This window comes from Protopterus annectens, chromosome 5.part0 (genome assembly GCF_019279795.1).
Source record: "Protopterus annectens isolate FY-2018-M chromosome 5.part0, PAN1.0, whole genome shotgun sequence".
Taxonomy (NCBI): domain Eukaryota; kingdom Metazoa; phylum Chordata; order Ceratodontiformes; family Protopteridae; genus Protopterus; species Protopterus annectens.
Window position 1 is genome coordinate 1,288,426,683 of NC_056735.1, and position 20,699 is coordinate 1,288,447,381.

Below are 20,699 nucleotides of genomic sequence, written 5' to 3' on the forward strand. Positions count from 1 at the left end.
CTACCAAGATGTACTGTGGACTGATGTAGTGTGACTGTGCTATTGACATAACTCATGTACATGAGTGATCTGTGAATGAGGGATTAGGCAGCAGTGGTCACAGTCCATGACAGCATGACACTTGAGAGACATGTATCTTGCACAGTACAGAGAGTTTAAGACTATCATGCCGTCCTTGGCAGGGATGGATTTTATTCTATCAGCAGACATTCACAGATACAAAAGGCATACAGCCATACTATGATTATTCATTTTATTTATTGTATTAACTTTTATTAGTATTGTACTTGTTGCCTTTATTTTCTGACATCTTATCACATTGCTGAGCAATCCTGTTAATACTCTGATACATCTGAACACACAAATTATTAACCCATTCTAATGGCTACTACAGCCACTTATTTACCTGTAATTCCTGTGGGAGAACATCTGTTAACAATACATAGCAGCTTCTATAATATTTAGTAGTACTTTTCACTGGATTTGAACCCTGGTGTGTGCGTGACACAATGTACATCAGACCTATCATTTATCAGGCTGAGCTACTGAGCCACTGCTGCCTGTTGATTGACTGATATGTGCATAGAGCTCACCTGGTAGCAAAACATGACCTGGTAATAGAGGTAGAGTGTTATACAAGACTGCAGTGACACTTGAACACACATGCATGACATCCATGCATGACAGAGGTAATAGGTAAACTGTGGATTAATACATGGAATGCAGTTGTAGAAAATAAATCCCTAGTGGGTGGGGATATCTGTGATGTGTACAGACCATATCAGAGTGCTGGGTTGGCTACCTGACCCATATACAGTTGCAGATGGTATATTTGCAGTCTACAGCTATTACAGTTTCATACTTGCCTGCAGCTGCATACGTAAGAGCAAGAATGCATATAATTGAAATGCAATGGTTAACACAAGACAATCCTGACATACACAATATACCATGGACATTCCTATTATTTCTTTATGTCTTAGTGCAGAACAAATATCTGAATGCATGATATCTTGTAGTATAACTCCACATCCACACTTTAGCAGAACAGTATTTATTAGCTAATCTCCGGGCACATACTGGTATTTTTGTGTTTCTACATAACAGCAGATGTAACACTCCATTTCATGATCAACAGCCCAAACTACACACATATTCCACAACACAGCTTTATTAGGGGTGACTTCATGCAGGGATTGCTATATATTTCCCAAGTCTTTATTGAAGAGCAGTTCATATAATGCAGGTTTTGCAATACAGCTGTAATTCCACACTTAATGCAGTAGAAACTTGTATTTCCTTCACATTATTAATGCAGTAGAAACTTTATTCCCTTAGCATTATTAATGCAGTAGACACATTTATTTCATTTACATTATTAATGCAGTTGAAACTTTATTTCTTTAACATTAGTAATGCAGTTAGAACTTTATTTCCTTAACATTATTACTGCACTAGAAACTTTATTTGCTTAACATTATCAGGTTTCATGCGTTCATCTTTATTGAACTGTACCTGCCATTACTCACTTAATTCACTCCAGGTATATGACGACATTCATTGCAGTACAATCAAAACTTATTATACCTAGTGACAGTGACTAATTTACTCCTTCTTATTTATATGACTATAGATTGTAAGTTACATCTGTACTCACCACACTCATGGTGTAACCTGGACAGGTGCCCTGCATGAGCCTCAAGGTTGCGAGCTCCCTCCTCGTCAGCTATGGGGAGAGAAACACACAATTATGCATACCTGTCTATCACATATTCAGAGTAGGTTTTGGTAAAATAATGATACCAATACTTACAAACTTGTGGGACATTCCTGTCTCAAGCATCTTGGACCCAGGTGGCCAAGAGATCCCCCTTCCTATGCTTCTGGTCATCATAACGATGATGCACCTGCTCACCTGTGTGGGGGATACCAGTTGCACTGGTGAGATCACGTGCCGGTCAGTCCCAGGCCTCTGACTTCTACTGCAATCCCTGGTACTGGCCCTGCAGCAGCCAGACTTCATAGTATTTTAAAGAGGAGTCCAACCATGACCCTGGACTCCAGAATGGCCAAGTGCTGCACCCAGAAGCACACACCCACTCCATCTCCTGCTATAGTTCCTGCCATGTTCAAACTCCAACAGGTTATGGCTGTATTCCCACCTGTTGCACTGAAATAATGCTGTTTTCCTGCCCTTTACCACAATTGGGCAATTTTTCAAAATGTGGCACTTCGCTTAGCACCATGCAAATCTGCTGAGCTCAGCTGAGCAGTGCTTAAACTGACAATGCTGAGCAATGTTTAGCGGTGTGCAAACCAGCTTATCTGGGCTGAGCAGTGCTTAAATGGCTATTACTTAGCAGTGCTTCATACTGCTTAGCAATGTGCAAACCAACTAAGCATTGCTAAAACATTCCTGGTTTAAGCAGTGCTTGGCAAAGCTTAGCTGTGCTTAGCAGAGCTTAGCTGGGTGCACCAAACCGTTATTTAAATATAATTTCATATTGTGCATTGTTGACATAAATGCTTAATAACATGTCTGTCTGTACATAGAATATTCAATCAAGGGTTTAAGAATACTTGTCATATATGTGTATTTGCAACAAAAATGCTTAATAATCTGTCTGTGTCTACAAAATTCAATCAGGGATTTAATAGTGCTTCTCATATATGCATATTTGCAAAATAAATTTAATAACCTGTCTGTGTAATTAAACAAAACATTTAAGCGGAATTTGGAATAATTCTCATATATGTATATTTGCAAAACAACATGCTTGTATATTTGAACCCTATACCTACTGCACATAAGGCTGTCACTCAAAACATTTGGCTACATGAACATTTGGATTGCTGCTATATTTTTATATATAACATTCCAGTACATTTAAGCACTACTGAGCACTTGAATGCACCACAAAAACATGATTAGCTAGCTTAAACTTGACCTTTCCATTTATAATTAAATATATCCATTTTCTATTTTAAGATGTCTAGCATATGTCCATTGCTGCAGGTTACACCACTCTGTGTAAACACACAAAAAAAAAAAAAAAACAACACCTAAAAAAATGATTTAATTTCACTTTTTTAATTTGCCTACAGTGATATCCAGCGCTTTGACAATGCAGGGGGTGTGTTATTCATCTCTGGATACAGTAATACACTCCTTACATTCCATATGCGTCTTACATGGCTCTCCCTCAGAAACACGCCTTCATTATTATGCAATGCACGCTGCCGAGGGAGTTCCACATACATGGCCATGGTACCTTCCCTGTTGGCCTTACACTATGCCTACACAGATTTTATTAAATCCCCAGGCAAGTCTTAAAAATGCTATCAAAAACTAAAAATACTGCACCAATGGGTCCTGACAATATCCTTGAATGCATCTTAACTAGCATGAAGCATGATTTAGCCACAACACTAGAAAGATTGTTCAGGCTCAGCTTCTCTACAGGTTTTATACCAAGCAAATGGGGAAAAGCAACAGTCATTTTCCTGCATAAAACAGGACCTTCCACAGACCCAGGCAATTACATACAAATAAGTCTGACTAGTCTCATATGCAAAACTATGGAAAGATATGTCATGAAACTAAGCAATCAGGACAATAGGGAACATCCAAACAGAGGACCCATCTCAGTTAGGATTCATCAAGGGCATGTCATCCTTACTCAGTCTGGTGGATTTTTTGAAAAGGTCACTAAAGCAAAGGATGCAGGCAAAATGGTGCACGCCCCATGCCCTGCCCAAGCCTAAATGTCTGACACATTTCTCTACTCAGGCAAGTAAGAAAAGCTAAATAGACTGGGAATAAACCCCTATGTCTCCAACTGGATTGCCAACTAGCTCACAGACAGGATGCAGGAAATCAAAATAGGGCAGGTTACCTCCACAAAGAGACCAGTCAATAATGGAATACCCTAGGGTTCAGTGATGGGACCTGCCTTGTTTGGCATCTACTTTTCTGAAGTAAAAGCCAATAGCAATGGGCTCTGGCTGAGTAAGTTTTCAGATGACTGCAAGCTAGGAGAAGTCATTAAAAACCCAAATAACTTAGCCATCCTGCCAGAAGGTTTGCCCAAAATAAATAATTTATGCCAAAATCATGGGCTGAAACTAAATACTAAAACTGCAATATTGGATTCTTTGGGAATTAACTACTTCAGGGAACTACCACATTGACAGTACACCCAAAGAGTTGACCCAGTTGATCAGGATTTAAGAACTTATGTGGACAGTGACCAAACTTTTGAATAACATGTGTCCATTGTTGTAAGAAATTCCTATACTGCACAGCTTAAAAACAAGCAGATTGTATCTAGGTCTAGAGATGTCTGTCCTCCTTTACTTGGCCCTCATTAGGCCAGTCATTGAATATAAATCTCCCTTTGGCATGTATATGTGCAGAAACATGCAACAACTGGAATGTCCACAGAGATACCTGACTAAAAGGATACAAGGCCTAAACAACATGTCCTACGTGGACTGACTCAAAGCCTTGTTACTATAGTCAGTATCCTACAGACTGCTATGAGGTGACATGTGACTGGCATACAAGGTATCCTCTACACCAATACAGATGGAATTATTGCACATCAGCAAATCAAATGGCATCAGAAATATTCAGCTTAGGGATCTAAACCTCTCCTGCAACATCAACAGAATGGTATGGAGAAACAGGTATATATTGCAGAGGATACTGCTGCTCTGGAGCAGACTTCCCATATACATAAAACAAATTTCATCCCTGTCCATATTTAAGCACAACTTGTATCTGTGGATGAGAAACAGAAAATTTACCACAGGACTGTCCCCTGTACAACTAATGGACACAGGCAGCTTCTAAATGGTTTATGTTATGCATGGGTTCCCCTCAAGCTGATCCCAGTTACACCCATTAGAGATAATATATATTACATAATTATCAACCATGGAATGGGTAAGGCTAACCTCTTCCCAAATGAGATAAGGTAATTTGAGCACAAAAAGGAAAATTAGTTAGGCTTAGAATGGCCCACAAGGGCAGCTGGCCTAGTACTTACCTATGAACCTATGAACAAGTATTGTAAAGAAAGAAGAATGGCCAGCACACTGACATGGGTATATTTAGGCCACTCCCAAAGAGAATGAGTTAGGGTCATTCACACCAATATAATTAATAGGTGTAAATGTGAAAACATTGGCAAAAATACTGCAGAATAGAAAAGAAAAAGTACTATTAAGCCTTATTCAAAAGATCAGGTGGAATTGGTTGTGCAGAGGATGTCAACAGATAACTGTTAAGATTGCCATAAATAGTGCTTTATGACATCAAAAAGACATCTGAGTCAATAGAAAAGAGGAATCTGCTGATGATACTAAAGTACATAGAAGCAGGAGAAAACTTTGTCAGATGGATAACAGCAATTTACAGCAAACCAGTCATATTACCATTATCAAAGCGACCAATGAATGTGACAGGCAAAGATACAAAGAGGAACTAGAAAAAGATGTCATTTTTTCTGAGAATATTTTTAGTAAGAATGAAAATGCATGAAGAGTCAAAAGTGATGTAGAGATACTGCAGCAGAAAGAGGGAGGAGGCAAAGTTCTAGTCTGTATTTTCATACACAGCTACATACTGGTTGCAGAAAATATTAACAGTACAAGAAAAGATGGTGCTAAGAAATCTGAAAAAAAGTAAAAGTGCTACAGGACTGGAATCCACTTTGCAAAAAAAATCTAAGTAAAGGCTAGACAAAAAAAAAGTAGAATGAGATTAAAGGTGGCATAAAACTGAATCCAGCAGAAATAGAAAAGAAAAAAAGTATAAGAATTTGAAGTAGATGGAATGATATATAAGAAACTGCAGAGGGAAAGCAGCACTGTGAGCTACGGAAGCAGTGTAGTCAAAATTATAATTAGCCAAATGATGGCAAAAACAATTGGACAAATTTATATGGAAGATGTAACCATTAGAGTGGCAACACAAAACAAAAGCACAGATATGGATGTGGAAAAGAAGCTAGGGCCATGAACTATAAGGTGTATTGCATATAACATATATAACTGATTATGAGGAAGAGAGCATAGGGACCTAGCATGAAGTAAAAGCCAATACCAAAGGGCTCTGGCTGACTAAAATTTCAGATGACTGCAAGCTAAGAGCAGTCATTGAATGCCCAAATAACTTGGCCATATATCTTATAGTGTAAAGACCCAGCATGGGTTGAGATAGGAGGGATACTGGACAAGAGAAAGAAATGAGAAAAGGTAAGAGGCATTGCAATCAAGTGAATTGTATGAAATGTGACTGAGGACTGGAGGGGAGATTTTGGGAGAATAAGGAATGGAAAGTATGATGGTGGGATGTGGACAGAAAGGTGATGGAAAACCAAAGGGATATATAAATATTTACACATGTTAAAAGAGAAAAACAAGGAATTTGAAGTTGAAATGGGGAGAAATTGGAAATAATAGGGAAGATTACATGATGGGTTAGATGAAGAAGAAAAATAGAGTAGAAGAGACATGAAGATAGATAAGAAAATATAATTAGAGACATTAAGGAGGGGAGGAACAACTGGAAATCATCATAAAATGTGGGGATGGTGGAAGCAGAAAAGGAGAGTGTAAATTATATATGGGGACACAGAGAGCAGAGATAAGGAGGAAAGGGTATGCAGAAAGTAACAGAAAGGTAGAACATGGAAGGCGAGTGCGCCAAAAGACAAACGAATGAGAAGGAGCTAGAAAACTGGCAATTTCACCAAAGGTGCTGCAGGCAGTATGGGATAAGTAAATAAGGATAATATATTGATGTTTGCATATTTTGAGAAGGTTGTGACAAAGCGGAAACTTTATAGCAGGTAACTTGATATGTAGCAAACAAAAAAGCAGAACTGATAAAGAAGACATGAGAGTGTAAGTAAGAAAAAAAAGAAACAGAAGTGAGTACAATATGAAAGGAACAGCATAAGAGGCAGAACTATAGAAAATTAAAAGCAGGTATGGCTCATTGTACTGGATAGCAATCAAGGGAAAATAAAGTTGGAAGAAAAGAAACAAATGTTACTTTTGATAATGTGAATAAAAAGAAGTATTGAATCAAAGGGGAAAGGTTATGGAAAGGGGAAAAAACACAAAGACAGGAGAGGGTAAGAGAAAGAAACATTATAGCCACATGGAGCAGAGTGATCTGTGGCTTAAAGGTAAGTGTAGGAGGTAGAGAAGTGGAACAAAATAATGGGAAAGATGCTGTCTGGTCCTTCAAAGAAGGAGGGTAGAAAGAAGAGCATGCAGACTATATGGGATTAGAGGAGGAAAGAGTCAGAAATCAGACCAATTGATATAAATGGAAAGGAACATGTAACATGAAATATAGGGTAGAAGGGAGAAGAAAAAGGGCAAATCACAAGTAGATGACAAGAATGATTAACCAAAACACACCATGTATATGTTGAAAAATTGTTTAAATTGTAGTAGATATCTAAGCTAGGGTAACTTTTTATTCCTGAAACTATAAGGGCTTTTGTTGCAATGAAAAGTTTATAGTGCCTGCAAGTATGCCAATATGCAATCTACTTAGCTGCAATTGTGTATAAGGTATAATAAATGTAAGATATTTAGGCATAAGCAAGTTTTGGACCTGGGAAGCACTATGTTTTTGGCAGGAAATCATATTTGAGCATATTAAAAGGCTGCAGGTAGATCTCACTATATGCAATAACCACCTGCTTACTAGCTTGGTATCAGTAAGTTATGCATTTGCTGATCATTTCAGTTAATCTGTAAGAACTGTGTCAGACACATTAACACGCAAAAGGGTTTTAGAAGAATCTGTGTAACTTCAGTACTACAATACTTTTCATCCTCACTTCCTCACTCAGTGAATTACAGGTTTATGCTATTAAGATTCATGGTAGGACTTGCCATGAACAGCTCTACCCAAAAATCATGAGTCTTTGATACTTTCATTGCTTTTCCCTTCAAATATGTTAATGTAATTTCATTAAGCTCTAGTTCATTGCCGAAGCTGTTGAAATCTGCAACTACTACCATACCTAAAACTTGTCCACCTTCTTCTTACCTCTCTCAAAGATTTTACAGAAGGCATTCTTTGCTTGTAACTCTACATAGAAAGCTATGAATATCTGAATTAAGTCCAATATAGCTTCTACAGATGATACAGTATCACATCCACTCCATTGATATTGTCAGTTCATTTACAGGCAAATGTCAAATGTGGTTTCCCTGACATGGGGTCTATTGACTTATCAAAGACCTCTGGCAATATTCCATTCCAGCTGTTCTTAAGACAGCAGAATCTATATAACCTACAGTAAACACCTATTACTTGTTAAGCTATCAACTTCCTCAACCAAACATTTAGAGTTTAAGATTTCCAGTCTGTCTTATTCATAACCAGGAGAGACTAGGGCACCAAAATGATCATTGTTTTGTCATCTGCCTTCTGTCCTACACATCAATGATATTTATTTAGTCCTCTCAAAATATCCGCCCTTTTATAAATATATATAATTGCATTATCTGATGCTCTGGTTAATTCCATTCCCACACTAACCAAAATCTAGCCACTGATGTACTAAGAATTCAATGCTAATATAGTAAAATAGGACTACCAATGACAGGTGCAACAAATATATGCTTTTTCATATTCCTAAAAGACTTAGTAAAGCTCCAATATCCTGTTTGTAAGTTTTGACATGGGTAGCCTTTGAATATGGGGAAATGTTGAGGCAGTTGGATGCAGGGATAGACTCATATTCTACTTATTTATTTTATTTTTCTTTAGTTAATCAAGTTATTGCCACTATGCTAGTATCCTGTTGACATACGCAAGGTAGTTTGTCAAACTATCATACAAACACTCCTGTTTCTATACTCCAACTTCTTTTTAATTTATTTCTACCATTTAGCATTACTCCCAACCACCTTCTCCCACCCATATTGATTTGCATTTTATCCATTCCTACACTGTTCCCTCCCCAGCAGTAGCCATCTATTATTCAGCATTTCCACTTCTACTTTCTATAAACAAGCCCTCACTACTGTCTATCTTAATTATATCCTCTACCTCTATCCTTTAAAACCTCTCTCTTTCTTACATTTCAAAAACATAAGAAAAAATATTAGGACAACCTCTCTTCCTTCATAGAAAATACTTTTTTCCTACTAGCTTATCCCAGTTTCCAGACTCCACCAAGACTAAATAACCTACAGCCCTACAATTTCTTGTTGACTTCTTGATTCTGACTTCACACTACTTGTCATCAACAAAATGCAAACCCCTTTAATTAGTCATGCTACTCCTCAGCATATCCCCTACTGTTCTCCTCCTACTGAGCCATCTTCCATTCTACCATGACTCAGTAATAGTGCTCAACATCTCTGCATCTCTGTCCCAACAAACTGTCCATACGTCCTCCCTAAACTCTCTCTACATCTCATCATACCTATTTAAAGACGTGAAGAAATACTTTCCAAACAACAAGAATCAATAATACTCCAATATACTAAAATCCTCATAGGAGGAGACATTCACCATAAACCTGGTCTCGCCTATCACAATCAACATCAAGGCAGTGCCCTTCCACATACTACTCTAACCTCACAATGGTCAACCCATTACCCCAGTAATCTAACTTTTCCCACCATAAATATTGAAGAAGTATAAGAAATAAAACTGTTCATATTTATGGCAGCAGAAATATTAAAGGTATAAGAAATAAAACTACTGAACTACATGCCTGGATTATCCCAAAAAAGCCTGATCTTCTGGTTTTATCTGAAACTTCACTTAAATCCAGCATAAACTGGTCCAGAATTCTACCCTGGCTATAATATCATCCATAATGACTGTATAAAGAGGAAAGGTGTTGGTATTGCTTTAATATTTCCCAAAAACTACCATCCACCCCCCCCCCCCCACAACAAACCAATACTAACATTTAATTCAGCAGAGTTTTGTATTACCTTCTTAAAAATAAGCAAATATATTATGAACTACTGTCCTTTAAATCCTTCCAGGTGACAATACAGTTATACTGGAAGATATCTTACTCTGGATATTCATAACAATTCTACAAGAAAAAGAGCTATAATGTGATGCCAATTTCAATTGGTTAGACATAACATTTAACTCCCCTACACCCAGCAAGAAGTTATTTGGTTTCACACAACTAACTAATATCCCTAAACACTATAGCAAGACATCAAACTCTTTATTAGAATGGATCTTAGTGTCAGACAATAGTAAATTCATAACCATAGGTGCAATATCAGACTCTTTCAATGATCACCTCCCAAATTTTACAGCCAGCCAACTAACACATCCACTTAAACAGCATGTTTATAAAACAACATGCAACCTGTACAAGTATTTTTAAGAAATATGCATTCCAACCTTATCATCTAGAAACTGGAACATCCTAAAAATCCTCTCCTTAGATGATGTATTCAATACAGCTTTCCTAAATATCCTAAACAGCCTTGCACCGCCTAGAAGGAAGAGACTAAAACAAATAATCCAGCTTGATTATCCAAAAAGAGTAGAATGCTAATACAGGGTAGAGAAAAAACATAGAAAGAATGGCAAACATAAAAACACTACAATATCTTGAAAACTTTAGAATGCTCAGCAACTTACTGTAAAGCAAATAAATAAAGACAAAAAAATATAATAAATTTCAGAACAACAGTACTAATAGATACTGTCAATAAAACTAGAGATAATGGCAAACTAGTCTTCTCTGTATTTCTAGACTTGTCTAAAGCCATCGCTGCAGTTATTCACATCCAACTTCTACTTCAAATGTCATTACTATGTCTACTCTTCTGCAGTTCATAAGCTACTTGTCTAATAGGTATGATTCAGTAAAATGACACACAGCCCACTCTCCATACCTCCCAGTATCCACCAGTTTACCACATCACTCACTCCTTGGTCCCTTCCTCTTTAAAATTCTAACTTCCCCTACTCTAATTATGCCACAACCTTTTTTTTTTCGATTACTTCACGTTGAAATTCCTTTTCATAATCCACTAAGTTTCCTTTAATTTCACTAAACTGGCTAATTTGTCTAAATACTAAATTATTGTCCTATAATTTACGTCTATTTTTAACCACTGTTTTCACATTATGTCTAATCTGATATAATTATTTAAACTGTTGATATTTTAGTATTAATTTTGAAGCTGGCAAAATGTTTCTTTTTAAAGTTATGTATTATTTTGTTGCTTTTTCCCCTGGGCCTCTGCTGAAAATGGGCAGCTACCCAGTTGAAATTTCCTGGTAATCAAACTGTCAATAATAAGTAAATACTACTACTAGATTAACATTGTCCATTGCATTAGGGAACTTTCCCAACTCTTTCTGACAGATACTGTGAGATTAATTTGTGCTATCATCAACTCACTCACATGAGATCTCAGTTTAACTTGTCATCCAAAGGATGACACACTCAGCAGTTTAGCACACATTAATGGTACACTGCAGTGTCAGCAATGCAATCAACTGGAGTGGGCTGCCTCTATGTGTACATAAATAAATTAAGAAGGCATATAAATTTCTGGGTATTGGTAACACAAGTTACTTTCTGAGCAGAGAAGCAGGATAATGTTGTATAAACATGTGCTTATTCCAACCCAAGAATATGTTTTACCAGAGTGTATGTCTAACTCTTCGTTAAGTCAAACTACCTTGCAAACTTCACTTGACAACATGTATTGGTTACTGATAAAGTCACTTAAAGGAATTACCAGTGGCTAACCTTTCCAAAGGTAGGCTGTTTCCTCATGGGTTTAGAGCTATCGTGTATATCTGCAACCAGATAAATAGAGTTTTGACTTTCATTCTTCTCCAGAGCCTTAACGCTAAAATCAAGTAATAGGCTGCATTATTCCCCCACTTCATTTTTCTGTACTTTTATTGTTCCAGTGTACTCCCTTAACTGCTGAGTTAGAATCTCTTCCAACTATTGGGTTATAATATTGCATTATATTCTAGTAATATTAGAAGACTGCCCACCACTTTCATGCTTTCCTACAAACTGAAGTAATTACTTGCCAGCAGTGCAACATGCAGCTGTTAGCCTTTGATACCAAAAACTGACTTCAGTCTGAAGGATACATCCTATAAAATGATAAAAAATATTCCTCACAACCTACAAGGATACCCTTTAACAGCTTTGCAGGGAACATGCTGACTGTATTTATAGGATCATAGGATCATGGTGGTTACTAGGCTAACAACACTAGACCCTCACTAAGCCTATCCATTCATGCCTCAATTTTCTCAATTATCAATGCCTATGAGGTAGAACAGACTTAGTCTATGCCTGTGGCTTAGGGCATCTAAAAAATGCCCCTGTACATAAGAGCCACATTCTGCTTGAATAGACTTAGTGAAGTGTTCAGTTTCACATGAATGAGGAGTGTGTTCCAGAGAAAGGGTAATCTCTAAGACACAAACTTGTCCCTCCGACATGTTTTCGTTATGTCAAAGACAAAGTTTAGATCTTTAAATTAAGTAATTCTAGTGCTGTTTGTTTTGTGAAACCATAAGGGAGAATACCTTGTAGGTTAAGCATAGATTACTTCTTAGCAGTCTGTAAGAGACTGAGTACAGAGAATGGGCTTTGAGGTTGTCCACATACAACATATAATTTACACCCTGGATTCTTTTAGTGAGGAACATCTGTGGCCACTCCAGCTGTTGAAAATGCTTGGTCAGGTACATGGTGAATGGTGCACTGTGCTCGATTATTGGTCTAATAAGGGATGAGTATAATGTGACTATGATCTCCTTAGATCTGGATGCCTAGCCATTATTTATAAGTTGTGTTTTCTCAATGCCATGGACACAGGTTACTATCAGCCTAAGTCCCCAAGTCCTTCACCACTAGGTCTACTCTTAGGGGAGTGTAATCAATGTTATAATTTACAGTGGGGGGGGGGTTTGTCTTCCCTAAGGGAATGATTATGCATTTTTGCATTGAGTTTTACAGTTAATTTATATTGTGTTTACATTATGTAATGTTATTGTAAGATATATATATTTATATATGTAATGGCATTACTGGGCATTAACTTTAAAGTGTTAATTTGTTATTTATTTTAGATGTGCTAAATAGGCAGATGGACTGGTCCTATGACCACTTACATAATGTGTTTGTGTGGGTATATATATATATATATATATATATATATATATATATATATATATATATGTATATATATATATATATGTATATATATATATATATATACGCATATAGTAAATATCCCAAATAAAGTACCACAACTGCTACAGCTAAAATCCAAAAACTTTTAATGCCAAAGATGATAAGCATTTTCAGGTTTACAAAACCCTTCTTCAGATCTAAAGAAGGGTTTTGTAAACCCGAAAGTGCTTATCATCTTTACTAGTAAAGGTTTTTGTATTTTAGCTGTGGCGGTTGTGGTACTTTATTTTGGATATTTACAATGTTATACATTGGAGTACCTGATCTTGGCGACCTTAGTTTTAGCTTTGTTTTGTTTTTATGTATATATATATATATATATATATATATATATTTGTATATCTTCTTCTTCTTTCGGCTGTTCCCATTAGGGGTCGCCACAGCGGATCATCTGTTTCCATTTCTTCCTGTCCTCTGCATCTTGCTCTGTCACACCAACCATCTGCATGTCCTCTCTCACCACATCCATAAACCTTATCTTAGGCCTTCCTCTTTTCCTGTTACCTGGCAGCTTCATCCTTAGCATCTTTTTACCAATATACTCTGCATACATCCTCAGCACGTCCAAACCAACGTAATCTTGCCTCTCTGGTTTTGTCTCCAAACCTTCCAACCTGGGCTGGCTGACCCTCTAATATACTTATTCCTGATCCTGTTCGCCCTACGCACACCCAGTGCAAATCTTAAAATCTTTAACTCTGTCACATCTTGCTCTGACTCCTGCCTTTTTGTCAATGCCACTGTCTCCAACCCATATTACATAGCTGGTCTCGCTACCCTCTTGTAGACCTTCCCTTTCACTCTTACTGGTACTCATCTGTCACAAATTACTCCTGACACTCTTTTCCACCCACTCCATCCTGCCTGTACTCTCTTTTTCACCTCTCTTCCACACTCACCATTACTTTGAACTGTTGATCCCAAGTATTTAAACTCATCCACCTTCACCACCTCTACTCCCTGCATCCTCACCATTCCTCTATCCTCCCTCTCATTCACACACATATATTCTGTCTTAGTCCTGCTGACCTTAATTACTCTTCTCTCTAGAGCATATCTCCACCTCTCCAGGGTGTCTTCCACCTGTTCCCTACTCTCACTACAGATCACAATGTCATCTGCAAACATCATAGTCCATGGGGACTCCTGTCTGATCTCGTCTGTCAACCTGTCCATCACCATTGCAAACAAAAAAGGGCTCAGTGCTGATCCTTGATGTAATCCCACCTCCACCTTAAACGCATCCGTCACTCCAACCGCAAACCTCACCGCTGTCACACTACCCTCGTACATATCCTGTACCAATCTTACATACTTCTCTGACACTCCCGACTTCCTCATACAATACCACAACTCCTCTTTAGGCACCCTGTCATATTATATCTCTAAGTCCACAAAGATGCAATGCAACTCCTTCTGACCTTCTCTGTACTTCTCCATCAACACTCTCAGAGCAAGCATTGCATCTATAGTGCTCTTTCCTGGCATGAAACCATACTGCTGTCACTAATCATCACCTCCCTTCTTAACCTAGCTTCCACTACTCTTTCCCATAATTGCATGCTGTGACTGATCAGTTTAATCCCTCTGTAGTTACTACAGCTCTGCACATCACCCTAATTGGAAAACTGCTTCTTTCCTGCATAACTACAAATAACAGTTGAAGTAACTCCTCTGAGCTGAATTCTGCACTCAACGACTGCTCCCACTAAGACCCTGTGAACTCCTGGCGGTGAATGCCCCGCTCCACTTCGCCCTCGCTTCGCTCGGGCTCCGCTCCGCTCCCCTCCCTGCCCCCTTATCCCACCCACCCCCAGTACCCCTACATTTATAGATATAGCCAGCCCCTCCCACTTTCCTCCCTTGCAAATCCAAAGCTCCCCTGACTCACCCTACTACTCCTCCCACCCCAAGGCCCACCCCCATTACCAAATCTAACACTAAGTCTCTTCCCCCTCCCAATACCCTCTCCCTATCCCCATCATGGCCAAATTCATTTATTCTATCACCCCTCTCACATCAATACTACTCATCACTATCTATTTCTTAACAAAGTATGAAAACCAATCTCTGTTAGGAATCCCCTTCCATAAGCGCCACACTAACTCCCAATCCAATCTCTATGTTGTTTCTATTCCACCTTCACTCTACCAGGACAAAACAATATCCCCCAAAGTAGTCCATCTCACACTTCACCACCCCAAAACTCCAACTAACAAAACCAACCTCAAATTACTATTTAAACTACAAAGATTTTTAGTTTACCTGAAAAATCAAATAATCATAGATGGTGATATCCATCCTAACCCAGGTCCCACCACTGTGCCAGACTCTAACCCCTCTAAATTAACCCGAAAATCTACCGACTCCCTTCTAATACTACATCTGAACCTAAGAAGCATTAACAACAAAATTCACACCCTACATGCCATGATAGCTACTCACTCCCCTGACATTATGTGTCTAACTGAAACATGGCTAAAACCCACCACTATGGATCAAGAGATCCTCCCACCCGGGTATAATATCTTCAGGGCTGATCGTGCAAAGAAAAAAGGGGGAGGAATAGCTGTTATGTTTAGAAATACCCTGAATATCCTTAGGAATCCATTACAACCCCCTATAATCTCTAACTTAGAACTAATTGCCCTAAAAATATGCCTAAACACTCAAAAATGCATCAACCTCATTGTTACCTATATCCCACCAGGGAAGAACACAGAAAACCTAGAGCAAACCCTGTGCTGGTTAGCCACCAACTACCCACAAGAAACCATAGTACTTGGGGACGTTAATATTGACTGGTCTCTCTGTTCTACCCATACAACCCCACAACCCATTAACCTATATGGTTTTTCCCAACATATCCTATCCCCAACCAGAATAGGCAATACTCTCCAAAAAGAAAGTACCATAGACTGGATCCTTACCAATAGAGACTCAAACAACTGTACCACAGGCACCCTTCCCAGTGACCTCAGTGACCACCTTATAACTTATATTATTAAACATAAATGCCCTACTTTCAACCCCCCCTTATATAGACTAATCAGAAACAAAAATAAATTTATCCCACAACTATTTCTTGCTGACCTAAAATCCTGCAACTGGACCATATTAAGAACCCTACCTCTCCAGGAGAGTGTGTCCCACTTTAACGACACATTCCTTAAGATACTTGACTCACATGCCCCACATAGACAAATTAGATCCAAAGTACGTATCGCACCTTGGCTAACTAGAGAAACAAAAACCAAAATTAAACGCCGTGACCAAGTCTGGGATAAAAAAAACCCCAAGATCGTACTAAATTTCAACAACTAAGAAACACTACTAAAACAGCCATTACCCAAGACAAAAAACAATACTTCTGCCACCTCCAGCATAAACACCAGAACAACCCAAAGAAATTCTGGGCAGGTTTTAACAACCTCCTGCACCCAGGTAAAACTACTACCCCAACCCCCGAGAAACTCATTGAGAAAGGGCAGGAAGAAGTAGCCAATACCTTTAACTCCTTCTTCACCGAGACAATCCAAACTCTAGCCAGTCAACTAACCTCCTCTCCCCCATCTGCCACACAACCCCATGATGATGCCCCTACCCCGTTTGCTTTAAAGCCAGTCTCTTCCTCCTACATACGTACTCTCTTAAAAAAGCTCAAACCAACCACCCTAGCAGCTGATCACCTCCCAGCGGAATTCTTACAAATTGCGTCTGATGTAATCGCTTACCCTATATCAATCCTTATCAATAGAACCATAACTGAAGCCAGCATCCCCTCTATTTGGAAGATTTCTTACATCATTCCGCTTCACAAAGGAGGTACCTCCACGGAAATATCAAACTATAGACCAATAGCTATACTGTCCCCAATAGCGAAAATTATGGAAAGATGCATCCACAAACAACTTCTTCACTACCTAACCTGTAATCATCTCTTGTCCAACTCCCAGCACGACTTTCGCCCCCACCACAGTACAACCACTGCCCTCCTTTCCTTTGTCGACTCCATTAATAATAATCGCAATAACAAACTAATATCCTCCGCTCTCTTTCTTGACCTATCAAAAGCATTCGATATGGTCAATCACCAGCTCCTTCTTTCCACCCTTGCAACCCTACATCTGGACACCCTAGCGCTAACCTGGTTCAAGGCTTACCTCACTGGTAGGGAACAAGCTGTCCTGTGGCAAAACAGACTATCAGGTCTGCTCCCCAATACCATAGGTGTTCCTCAGGGCTCAATATTGGGTCCACTTCTGTTTTCCATCTTCATAAATGGCCTTCACTCAGTCATCCCTAAATCCACCTGCATCCAATATGCCGATGACTCCACCTTGATCTGCTCAGATGTCTCCCTCTTGAATCTCCAAACCACCACTCAACTCTGTTTTTCTCTAGTAGAAAAATGGTTCACCGACCTGAAACTCCTACTCAACCCAACTAAAACCAAATTACTACTATTTTTCCCCAACGTCTTCTCAACCCTAGGAAAAGAACTCCCAAATAATAACAATACAACCTTCCATGTTAAATCCAACAATGGGACTATCATAACCCCTGTCACCAGTACCAAATTACTAGGTGTAACTATTGATCATAAGCTCAAATTTGACATACACATTACCCAAACCGTAAAATCTGTTAACAAAAAACTTGGATCCATGTACAGAATAAAAAACTTTTTAACTCCTACTGCCAAATTAACTATTGCCCGCACACATCTCCTCTTCACCCTCCTCTATGCCTCCCCAGTCTTTTCTTTCCTCAATAAACATGAACTTAACATGCTGTCTCTTGCCTATAACCACATTGCTAGATTTATAACAGGTTCCCCATATCGCACCCACCATTGTCTTAACCTGAGGAAACTTGGCTGGTTGGAACTGCCCAACCTTCTCAAACTTAACCAACTCACTGAAGCTTGTAAAATAATTAACCAACCAGATAGAACTCCCTCACTGTGTAGCATTCTGACCCCATACACTAACCTTAATAGTCTTCGATCATCCAACAGCACCCAGATCCTAACCATTAAAGCTAAGAACTCGGGCGGTGATGCTCTCTTTGCCAACTCCATTGGCAAGCCGTGGAACTCCCTGCCAAACTACCTTAGAATTACAACCTCGCACAATCAGTTCAAAAACAACCTGAAAGAATATCTCAAGACACAATGGCTATGCCCATGTCCTGAACCTGACTAACTACATATATCAAACCCATCTAGTCCCATATCTCCTTAGTCCATGATGTTCCCTATGCAGATCTTTAAAATCTCTCAACCCTAATTGTAAACGGGTGATTCTTGAACTAGTCTATATACTATTAGTATATAAGAAATCACTGCTATGTATTACCTGCTGTTTGTTCTTTTGTCTTATATAACATCTATGAAATTTTTTCTCATCTTGTAAATGTAACATGTACCCTTTTTTATAACTTGTATTTTTTTTTTTATAACTTGTATTTTCAACTTGTTTTAACCATTATGTTGGAGCTTTTCTCCTTGGGCCTCTACTGAAAAAGGATATGTATCCAGCTAGACTAGCCCGGTTAACAAATGTAAAATAAATAAATAAATAAATAAATAATTCTTAAAAATCAGTACCAAAACACGTTTTCTCCATTCCTTAGGCATACTCTCACTTTCCAAGATTTCATTAAACAATCTAGTTGAGAACTCCACTGCCATTTCACCTAAACATCTCCATGCTTCCATAGGTATGTCATCTGGACCAACAGCCTTTCCATTCTTCATCCTCTTCATAGCTATCCTTACTTCCTCCTTGCTAATCCACTGCACTTCATGATTCACTATCCGCACGTCATCCAACCTTCTCTCCCTCTCATTCTCTTCATTCATCAGCCCCTCAAAGTACTCTTTCCATCTGCTCAACACACTCTCCTCGCTTGTGAATACATTTCCCTCATTATCCTTTATTGCCCTTACCTGTTGCACATCTATACTAGCTCGGTCCCTCTGTCTAGCCAATCTGTACAGGTCCTTTTCTCCCTCCCTAGTGTCCAACCTTTCATACAACTCTTCATACACCTTATCTTTAGCCTTTGCCACCTCTCTCTTTACCATGCACCTCATCTCCTTATACTCCTGTCTACTTTCTTCATCTCTCTAACAATCCCACTTCTTCGCCAACTTCTTTCTCTGTATACTCTCCTGTACTTCCTCATTCCACCGCCAGGTCTCCTTGTCCTCCTTCATCTTTCCAGATGTCACACCAAGCACCTTTCCAGCCATCTCCCTTACTAGCTCTGCTGTAGTTACCCAGCTATTTGGTAACTCTTCACTGCCACCCAGTGCCTGTCTTAACTCTTCCCTGAACTCCACCTCACAATTACCCTTTTTCGATTTCCACCATTTGATCATTGGTGGTGCCCTCACACTCATCCTCCTCTTCTTGATCGCTAATGTCATCCTACAAACCACCATCCAATGCTGCCTAACTACACTTTCTCCTGCCACCACTTTACAGTCTCCAATCTCCTTCAGACTGGCCCTTCTACATAAGATATAATCCACCTGTGTGCATCTTCCTCCACTCCTGTATGTCACTCTGTGCTCCTCCCTCTTGTTAAAATACGTATTCACCACATCCATGTCCATCCTTTTCACAAAATCCACTACCATCTGACCTTCTGTATTCCTTTGCTTAACAACATACCTACCCATTACTTCCTCATCCCCTCTGTTCCCTTCACCAACATGCCCATTGAAATCTGCTCCAATCACCACTCTCTCACCCTTGGGTACAGTCATCACCACTTCATCCAACTCACTCCAAAATTTTTCTTTCTCATCCATCGCACACCCAACTTGTGGAGCATATGCATTAACAACATTCATCATTACACCATCAATTTCCAGCTTCTTAAACATCACTCTATCCAACATTCTTTTCACCTCCAAAACACTCTTAGCAGGATAACCTTCAGGATAATCCCTATGCCATTTCTCCTCCCATCCACACCATAATAAAACAATTTGAACCCACCTCCGATACACCTAGCCTTGCTCCCCTTCCATCCGGTCTCTTGCACAAATAATATACACTTATTTCGGGATTACATAGTGGACTTATATATATAAATATTTATTTTATTTTTATTTTTATTTTACATTTGTTAACCGGGCTAGTCCAACTGGATACACGTCCATTTTCAGTGGAGGCCCGAGGAGAAAAGCTCCGCTATCTACTACATGGTAACAACACAAAAAAAGAATATATACAAAATGCACAAGGCATTTAAACCACAAATACACAAGGCATTTAAACCATCATTTCAGGATGTTAAGAAAAAGGTGATAGAGAGACAGAGACGTTACATAAGTACAGGTGCGCATAATGTGTGACAGAATTAATTAAAAAATTTGAAGAAATAGAGTTGGGAGAAGGTGAAAAGGATGCAGGAGAAGGGAGGAGATAA